Source organism: Chenopodium album, chromosome 2, assembly GCF_948465745.1.
Source record: "Chenopodium album chromosome 2, dcCheAlbu1.1, whole genome shotgun sequence".
Lineage (NCBI taxonomy): Eukaryota > Viridiplantae > Streptophyta > Magnoliopsida > Caryophyllales > Amaranthaceae > Chenopodium > Chenopodium album.
The window spans coordinates 38,784,566-38,793,883 of NC_137835.1; the positions used below are offsets into that span (position 1 = coordinate 38,784,566).

General features: G+C 32.3%; 1 long non-coding RNA gene across 5 annotated transcripts; it reads left to right on the top strand.

Annotated features, from left to right (window-relative positions):
• The first annotated feature begins 836 nt into the window (after nt 1-836).
• On the top strand, nt 837-6,312 carry LOC145598255 (uncharacterized). 5 transcript variants are annotated; one of them, XR_014103526.1, is made up of 7 exons: nt 837-2,260; nt 3,556-3,616; nt 3,926-4,006; nt 4,095-4,205; nt 4,323-4,814; nt 4,954-5,013; nt 5,844-6,312. It is a non-coding gene; the product is annotated as an uncharacterized LOC145598255 (long non-coding RNA). The 5 variants fall into 5 exon arrangements; XR_014103522.1 differs by lacking the exon at nt 5,844-6,312 and having other exon boundaries at nt 837-997; nt 2,109-2,260; nt 4,954-5,551; XR_014103524.1 differs by lacking the exon at nt 5,844-6,312 and having other exon boundaries at nt 4,307-4,814; nt 4,954-5,551.
• Nucleotides 6,313-9,318: the final 3,006 nt, after the last annotated feature.

Here is a 9,318-nt window from a genome sequence, read left to right on the forward strand (position 1 = left end):
TCGCAAAAAAATTGCTTTAAAAGGTAGTTTCTGACAAAATGTCCTTCTTTTAACGAATTATTGGAACAATTAACGTTTATTCACTTCGGCATCCTTAGGTACGAGAATTGGAGACTATCGTGAGAAGAAATGACTTGAACATCAGTTAATTGAAAAGCACGGTTAAGGATAATAAGAGATCAGTGGAATTGCTTGCTTCAAAAATTGAATTGGTAAGACATAAGATAGAACAGAGTAATTTCATTAATGCATGGAACTAAAATGTTCTCTGAGTATATATAGTCACTTTTTGGAAAGTAAAAATTTTGTCTTGTCACATTGACATGAAAAATCATCCCGAGTAAGTCATATGCAACCTTTATAAGAAAATTTAATGAACAGTACTGCCCAAACTAGCAAGCAAGTCTTTGATTTTGAAATAATACAAAATGCTTAAAAGTTAAAACACTAATATTTTCTGCCTACAAATAGTCGTACACTCCATGTGTACCAATAAGATCTAATTTAATTTTAATTGTTTTTCTAGCATGCTGCTCATGCAAGATTATGTACAGTTTGTTTGTGACCTCTTAGGTTCTTATTGATGGTATATTCCAAATTACTTGTCAGTATCTTAAAGTTACAATGCCACTGAGATGTCCATGGAATATATCCTTATAATAAATAAACCTTATAAACATGCAAATGTAAATACTGTAGCTTGTGAATAGTGCTGTGTGGTGCTATTACAGCCTTGCCCCCAACATTAATGCATTGCCCATTTTGCCCCTTATTCCTATTGTTTGTTGCCTGCTGCTCTCCAACCGACTTACTCTCTCACCCTTACTTGGCCTTTACTCTGCTGCTGTTCCCATTTTCCCCCTCTGTATTTTCATCTCAGAAGGAAAAAGGGGAAGGAGAGAGAAACCTAGAGAGAGAAACCTCTGTATTATCATCCCTTTCGACGATTTTTCGAGTCTGAGGTTGTGGAAGATTTTCCGATCATCACATTCATGAGGTTTGATCTCGTTTCTCTTTCTCGATTTAGTTTCAAATTTTTAGGCTTTACTTGTTCGATTGTCGTGGATTTTTTGCATATATGTTCTATGTTTTCGAATTTTTGGGGTTGAATCTTTATGGGTGTATTTGTGCGAAATTGTTTCGTTTTTAATGGGGTTTATTTGATCGATTTGTTTTCGATTTATTGGGTTTATTTGTTCGATTGTTTTTCGATTTTTTAAGGGTTTATTTGTTCTATTTATTTTCGTTTTTTGGGTTGAATTTTAGTGCCTTCTCTGATTGTGTGGTGGTTTTTTTGGGTTGAATGTGAGTGATTTATCGTTTGTTTTAGGTTGATTTTTTTTTATTATTATTGTTAGTAGTATTATTGTCTGATTTGTCACAGGATTGTTGATCTTCAGGTACAATTCTATCTCTCCTTTCTCTTTCTTGTTCAAATTGGTTCAATTTTCATCTAATCTTTAGTATGAATGTTGACTGTGTTTTTTTTTTTTTTTTGGTTATTTCTCCTCTTTTTTCCTTTCTTTTCTATGTTTTTTTTTTGGTAATTCTTCTTAATTATAATCTGAATTTCGATTGTATACAAAGTCAAGCTTATAGTGAGCAAGATCATTATTCTGAATAAGGAAGAAGCAGAAGTGCGGACTTTGTATTCATTTATATTCTACATTTTTTATCTTCATTTACCTCTTATTCTTACTTCTTTTACTACAATTTCATCGAATTTTCTCAATTTTCTTGGGTTCTTTCATTTAATTGTTTTCGTTTTTTCTTTACTAATTATTTCATATTCTTAGTAATTTTGTCAATTTTTTTATGTCATTTGATGAATATGATGATCTTACGTAAAATGGGTACTTAGATTTGTTACTTAATTACTTTGTAAGTTAAAAAAGTTACCCACAATTAAGGAATGATAAAAAGATAAAGGCTACATTTAATCGTTTGTTGTTAAATTATGGGTAATTTTAATTTTCATCATATTTTTTTGTAAAAGATTGATAGAATTTTCTTTACATTTTTTAAAATGGCAACTTCGAGGAACAAAACATGTTTTTCTTACTGTTTTGATAAAAAAATCTGAAGTACACAATCTGAACCAATTTCAGCATTTAAACTCTAAAAATGACAAAACCAACAACGTTAGATCAGCTACCAGAAGATGTAGATGACTTGATTGACCTCAACTTGTTGTTCTCAACCCCATTTTGTTGAAGAAACCTTGCAGCAGGATCCTGAGGACAATGCAGACACAAACGCCGTGAGTCTATAATGCTTGATTGCATAATGTATTATTGTTCTCAGTTTTTGGGGTTATTTATCATATAATTCCTTTTCTTTAGTATCTAAACCTTTCACAATTTAGTGAGTTGCTATTCACCTTTAGTTCTTGACTGTGTGTGTGTGTGTGTGTGTCTGTGCTCGTGCCTGCGTGGCTGCGTGTACTGATATTTGTGTTGTGCTGAACTGCTGATCCTATATGGAATATGTATTTACCATCCATTTTCATTCACAGAAATTTCAGTGCAATATACTAAATTAGCCATGAGTACACGTAGTTAACACTATCTACATTTGTAGATTGATCTTGGTTGTATTATGCATTTTTCTTATTTTGTTTTGACCTTGAGTTTAGATAAGTTCAAAGTATTAACTCATAAGCTATGCTAAATTCTGATGAGAGCTTCCTACTGCTTATTCCAACATCACAATTTGAAACAAAATCCACAATAAAATTAGATTACAAGTATGAACCAAACTACAAAAATTCCGTGAACAAGGAAGCCATAGAAGCTGCCAGAAATGGGAAGAGAAATGCCACATCCTAAGCCCATAATCATTACGGTTGATTCACCTTCACCTCCAATTGCACCTCCAATCTGATGATGTAGTATTAATAAGTGTGCAGGTTTTAGTAGTATCGCTATAAAGGTTCCTCGATTGACTGATAAATGCTTAACCCTTTGTTTCATGTGATTTTGCTATTTTTGTTTTGAATTTGTTATGGTGGATTGAATTGATTCTCTGCTGATGCTGTCTTCGGTATTACTGGACTCTTGGAAAGCAAGGGTTCCTCTTGGTTATCTCTTACTCCTTAAATTTGTTTTGGGTTTTGTATTATAATGCTTATTTTTCTACCAATTGTGTGCATTTTTGTATTAGTTGTTGAATTCTGGACATTTAGCTAGGTGTAAATTACAAAATAAACTTGATCATATTCTACATTCAAAGAATAAACCAAAAATTGGGGCAAACAAACAATCTAAATCAAAATAAGGCTTGTCTATGGGTAGTATCAGTTTATATTTATGAAAATGAAGAGGATGTGAAAGAAAGAGCTAACACGTGGTAATATAATTGTCAAGGTTTTCTTTGAGTTTTGATCTGATGAACAGCTGCTATTAGTGGGTAGATACTGGGAAAACACTAACCACCTTTATCATTTTCCATGATTACCTTTTGTTGCCATTGGTCATTACTTTCTGAAGCTTTATTAAATCAATTTATAATCTGTTTTCTTGGAGAATGAAGATAATGTGCTTGCTTGTTAATCAGTTGGGGACGGTGGGTAAAAAGCGCTTCGACAATTACAAGCTGAAGAAGATGAAGAGGAAAGGTGGTAACCTAATCATCTAATGATTCACTCCGCTTATTGTGCTTCCCATCCTTAAGTATGTAGACATTTGATTATTTATTTCCCATTAAAAGGTGCTTACACTGTTACCCATGTTATGTAAAGTATTTGGCTTGTCAAATTTGGATATCTTTTCTGTTGATCTTTCGGTCAAAGTCTCTTATGAGATCCCTTGATTTTAGATATATATTTGATGCACACAATCTATTACTTGATTCTTTTTATATCTGGCTGGGTATGATCTAGCTCCCTTGTCTGACTGGTGTCCATTATGAATTGTTTGATTTACAGAAAGGTTAACCTTCACAAATTCCAGCAGTTGAAGTTGAGCCTCAAGGATGCTCTTTTAATCCAGAGGATGAGAGTCACAAGGTTATTAGTTATTACCCAATATCTCTTATTGTCTTGCGGTTTTAACCACATCAAACGTTTACTTAATTTTAATCAATGAGCATTTTAGGACTCCTTGGCACAAGCTGTTGCAGAAGAGATGAAGAAAATTTATAAAAAAGAGCTGGAGCCTGAGCCAATTCCTTTAACTGTTCCTGGAGAACCAGTCACTGAAGATGATGTAAGTTTTTATTCATTTTAGCCTGCCTGGTTTGAGCCTTGTGCCATTTGTAGTTGTCTTGTGAAGCAACAGAAGATCCTGACAATAGTAACATTTATCAGAAATATTTTCTAGAAGTGGACAATGAAGACGATGAGGAAATGGACGAGGAAAATCAACTGAAGATGGGAATATCGAAGATGAAAAAAGGTAAATTTTGCATTACTTTTATAAGTAGAAGACTTGTACTCTTATATATGTGTGCCATAACTTAGAAATTATGTTGGACTCGGAGTTGGTACTTCTGAAATATTTGGCACAATATTTTGATTTTTGGTACAAAATATGATCTTTTTACTCCATATTTTTTGAAAGGTTTTTCTTTTTCTTTCACAAAAGTAATGTTACATACTTCTTTTTCGGTTTTTTTTTTTTTTTTAAAATTAAATAAAGAAGCTATGCCCAAAATTACCTAAATATTTTAGACAAAATAAATATTTATAATTTGATAATTTATTGATTGTTTTGTGTTGCAGTTACTGAGGATGAAGTGGATCTGAAGTGGATCTTTTATATGACTTATTCAATAAACTCAGCAACTCTGTTGTCAAAGATGGTTTTATTCAAAAGGTATATAAATATCCTTGATGTATAAGTGATAATCTGTTTTATATGGTAGCAAATGAAGAGTTGTTATGTATTATATTATTGCTATATCAAGTTATTATTGTTTCTTTATTCTAATACAATTATCAATTATGATGATCAGGAAGAACTTCAACTTGCATTATTTAAGAATAGTATGAAGAGAAGCCTTTTTCTTGACAGAGTATGTGTTTCCTTTTTGTTGTTAGATGCTGATGTCCCATATTTCATGCAAGAATTTCCGATCTATAGTTGTTCACTTGTTCTTTTTCCTTCAGTTTACATAATACTGAAGTATTTTTTGCCTTACAAGATAAGTTGAGCAGTGTTTATTAAGTATGAACTCTTGAAGTTATATTACTTCAGAATTCAGAAAACTGGCTTTGTCTTGCTTTCATGGGTAGAACATGGAGGTTGGTTCATTCATTGGGAACTCTTATCTAAAATGTCAATCTGCATTATTTCATCTCATCATATTGCAGATGCTGATAGTTGGCCAAAAGCTTATGAGTGTATCTCTTGCAGTTATTTAGATATTATATTATGACTGCTGTTATGCTCTTAAACTAAGCTAAAATTTTGTAGAGTTGGTGGATTTGCACTTGCAAGTTAATGCCAAGTACATTAAGATTAAGACTTTGTTGTTGACCTTTGAACTATGCGTCTATATGTTTTCCATTTCTATACAACTATACAAGTATATATGAAATATATATTTGTAATCTTTGAACTGTATTTTTTTTTATCCGGGACAATGGTCCTGACCGTGGAACATGAATATGATTTTCAGTACTGTGGACTGCTGGTAGATGTATAAACACTATGAAGTGCTAAACTTCTTTATTGTGTACTTTGTCTCTGAAGAGCTTAGTAATTTTTTATTGAACATTTGAGGACAAAATTTATAATTTTTTTGTTGCTACTGGTTCAGGTTTTGTACTTCATTATCAATCATTTTTTACTTGATCTCGGGTTTTTGCATATTTTATTGTTGTCCCGTTTTAATCATTTTAGGACGAGCTTAGGCAACTATGCTTATATGCTGTTTTGTTCCTTCAATTAAAGAGCATGGTGTACAGAGATAACGAGAAGAAAGTAGCCTTCAGATTTCTGACCCATCCCCCCTCCCACACCCAAAAAAAGAGAAGTATAAAAAACACACTTTTGCACAACCCAGTCATAGCATCTAATTTTTTTATATTTTATGTATTTATATTTATTTATTTATTTTTATTTGGAGGTCCTAGATTATCCACCAATTGAAAGGTCCTCCGGTACTCCAAGAAAAGCAGTACATGAGGGGTATCAAGAACAAGTATTTTGCAAGAACCAGCTTAGTTCACTAAACAGCCCTTTAAATGTAGTGTATCAGTTACAAACTCTAACAATTATAATTTTCAATAGAAGAACCACTCGAAAATTTTCTACTTTAAATAGTCTAACAAATATGTATACAATTCTTTTATATATTTAATATTTAATCCATTTTACATTACTTTAACCTCTAAGATTGCATTTCCTTATTACTAATCCTTATAATCACAATCATTTTAAAATAAAGCTCTTCGAAATTATTTAGGTACTAAATAAACCATATTATGTTGTGAAATAATATCTAAAACAATAGTATATTTTTTTAAAAATCATTAAATTCTAACAAATTCTAGATAACTTCACTTATATCAATTGTTTTTCCATACATATATCTCTATAGAAACTTTATCACTATTCCTTGTTAGTACTTACAAATTCTTGTATCCTTGCTATTACAACACCCTAATACAACCACGAATATTACAATCGAATTTTACTTATCTTACAAGCTTTATCACTACCCCTTCTAACAACTTTTAAATTAAAACGCCTCTATAATCTTAACCTAAACAAAATCACGAAGACCTCAAAAAAGGAACAATTTCACGAATCATACTTATCTTGCCGTCGAGGGAGCACGCGCAACGCGCGTGCTCCAACGACTAGTAAACTTAAGTATCTAAATTCTTTCTCCATCGGTTTTTGTTGTGTTTTTTTTGGTTGATTTAGATTAATTTCTAATATAATGTTGTTTATTGTGGTTTTTTTGAAGGAAAATGCATGGCTAATTTAGTCGATTTGAGTCGTTCGTGTTGGCGGTGTTGCTGCTCATAGCTACTCGTAATTGTCGTCTTTGGAGGCTTTTGTTGTTGTGTTCCTTTAGAAACCTTGTAATTTATGTTTTTGTTTGTAATTAATGTATATTTCACAATTAACATAAATTTTGATACAATAGTATATAATATAGTTTTTATATTAATTTGGAAAAATTGTTTTTTTTTTATATTTAGAGAAATGATTATTAGCAGCTCGCCTAGTCCTTAGTCAGTTGTTAATAGAATTTTTTTTTTAAATTAAAAAAAGACTATTAGCAGTTCGCCTAGTTCTACGCCAGATGCAAATAAGTACTATTAGCAGCTGGCCTAGTTCTACGCCAGCTGCAAATAAGTACTATTAGCTGCTGGCCTAGTTCTATGCCAGCTGCAAATAAACACTATTAGCAGCTGGCCTAGTTTTACGCCAGTTGCAAATACGTATCATTAGTAACTGGCAAGTGCCCGTTGCTAATAATATAAGCATTAGTAGCCCCCGCAATAATAGCCCCACATGCCAGTTGCTAAAAGTCACTTTTTGTCAGTTTCTAATAGCGTTTTTTCCACTAGTATTTTACCCAAAGACAATATAGTCTCTTTATAAGCATTCAAATGAGACCACGGGCATTACCTCCACAACCTATTGAGAACATAATGTTTGTTGCTCTAAGTGGTGTCTTTCTGGAAAGTAACACATTTCCAAAACGACAAGTGGGAGGAAAATGAACTCGATGTCCATCGAGCTTAGCAACAAACTAAAACTGAGAGTACTGAGAATCTCGGAAGACCTTAAAAGGACTTCGTGAGAATGCTTGATAAAAAATACTCAAAAGGACTTTACAAGTGCCTTAAAAGAGAATTCATTTCTCACAAAAATTTTGAAAAGTTGGAGTAAGATCAAGAAAATCAAAGGGCTTTGGAAGCGCCTTGAAACTCAGTGTTTGATGTAATAACCCCGTATAGGTATAGAATTCACCAACGGCTTGGGTTAAATCCTATAAATTTTCTATTAAGTTAGAAATAAACCTAAGACTTACAAGCATACTATTTACTATTAGATAGTGAAGGAATAATGTATTGTAAGACAGGTACGACAAATCCAATTTCCGAATAATGGTTAGAGGCCATGAAAATTCTAAACAGACCCCATGTTTGAAAATCATGTTTGAAACTGGATTAATTTGCATGAAGGGTGAAAGACCCATCGATTGCAAATAAGTTTTCAAGGAGAAAACTAACAAATGTGGAAATGTATATGCTTACATAGCTAGATTGGATGAAAAATATACAATTAAATTCACGGAGTTGATTATAATATAAAACCTATTCACCAATCGGAATGCTTAAGTTTTTTCGTGATTTATCTAGCAAAATTGCACATATGAAATATGGCAAAATATATACCAAAACCGTCTTCCCAAAATAGGATTTTGGAAGTGACTATGGAATAGTCTAAGGGTTTTGAAAATCTAAATAAATGCTAGATTTAAAAGCAAGCTCAAGGAATCCGACATGGGATTAATGGAAGCATTGCATATAGGAATTGGAACATGTTTTCTCATGAAGTTAATAAGAGGATTGGGTTATGGAGAAGCATAGAAATTCTTATGAATAAGAAGTTTAGTGGGAGAAAAAGTAAATTATATAAAGGTCCAACGAAAAGTTTATGAACTGTATTGTGAAATAACTATCAAATGCTAAATGCTTAGGTTTGAAAGTATTTTCAACAATGGACCTAGCAAAAGACGATACTTAGTACATATTGGTGTTCAGATCTATTGTACAAACTTAATAAAATGTTTGAACGTGTAAAGGATTTTACCGTGTTAAACATGAATTGAAGGACTTTGAAAGACTTTCGACCCGTATGTATAAAACTAAGTAAATGTTTGAGCTAAGTATAAGCTAGGATATATACTAAGTCAAACATGAAAGACTCTAATAGAGACTTTCAACCATATCACATAGCAAACAATTTAGCAAAGACTCAGTGAAACTGAATGAGCTAAAATGACAAATTGATGGAATAATATTGAGAATTACTCTGCATTTGATCCATCATGTACGCTGTGATATGGAATCGTCGCACGAATTACATGCTTAGAGCATGTGAAGTATGTATGTAGTACCAATCAACCTAAATCTATGTAATAGATCGTTATATTATTGCCAAGAACATCCAAAGTACTTGGATAAGTCACAGGATGAGTTCTTGACTTGTGGAAACAAATACAATTTGAGAATTGATGTTGCAAGCATAAACCTTAACAAGGATTAGATCCTTAACAAGGAAGCCGTTTATAAGCACGAGCTAACAATAAGTCGTGGCTTGAGAATGGTAACATGGACGTGCATCCATGTGT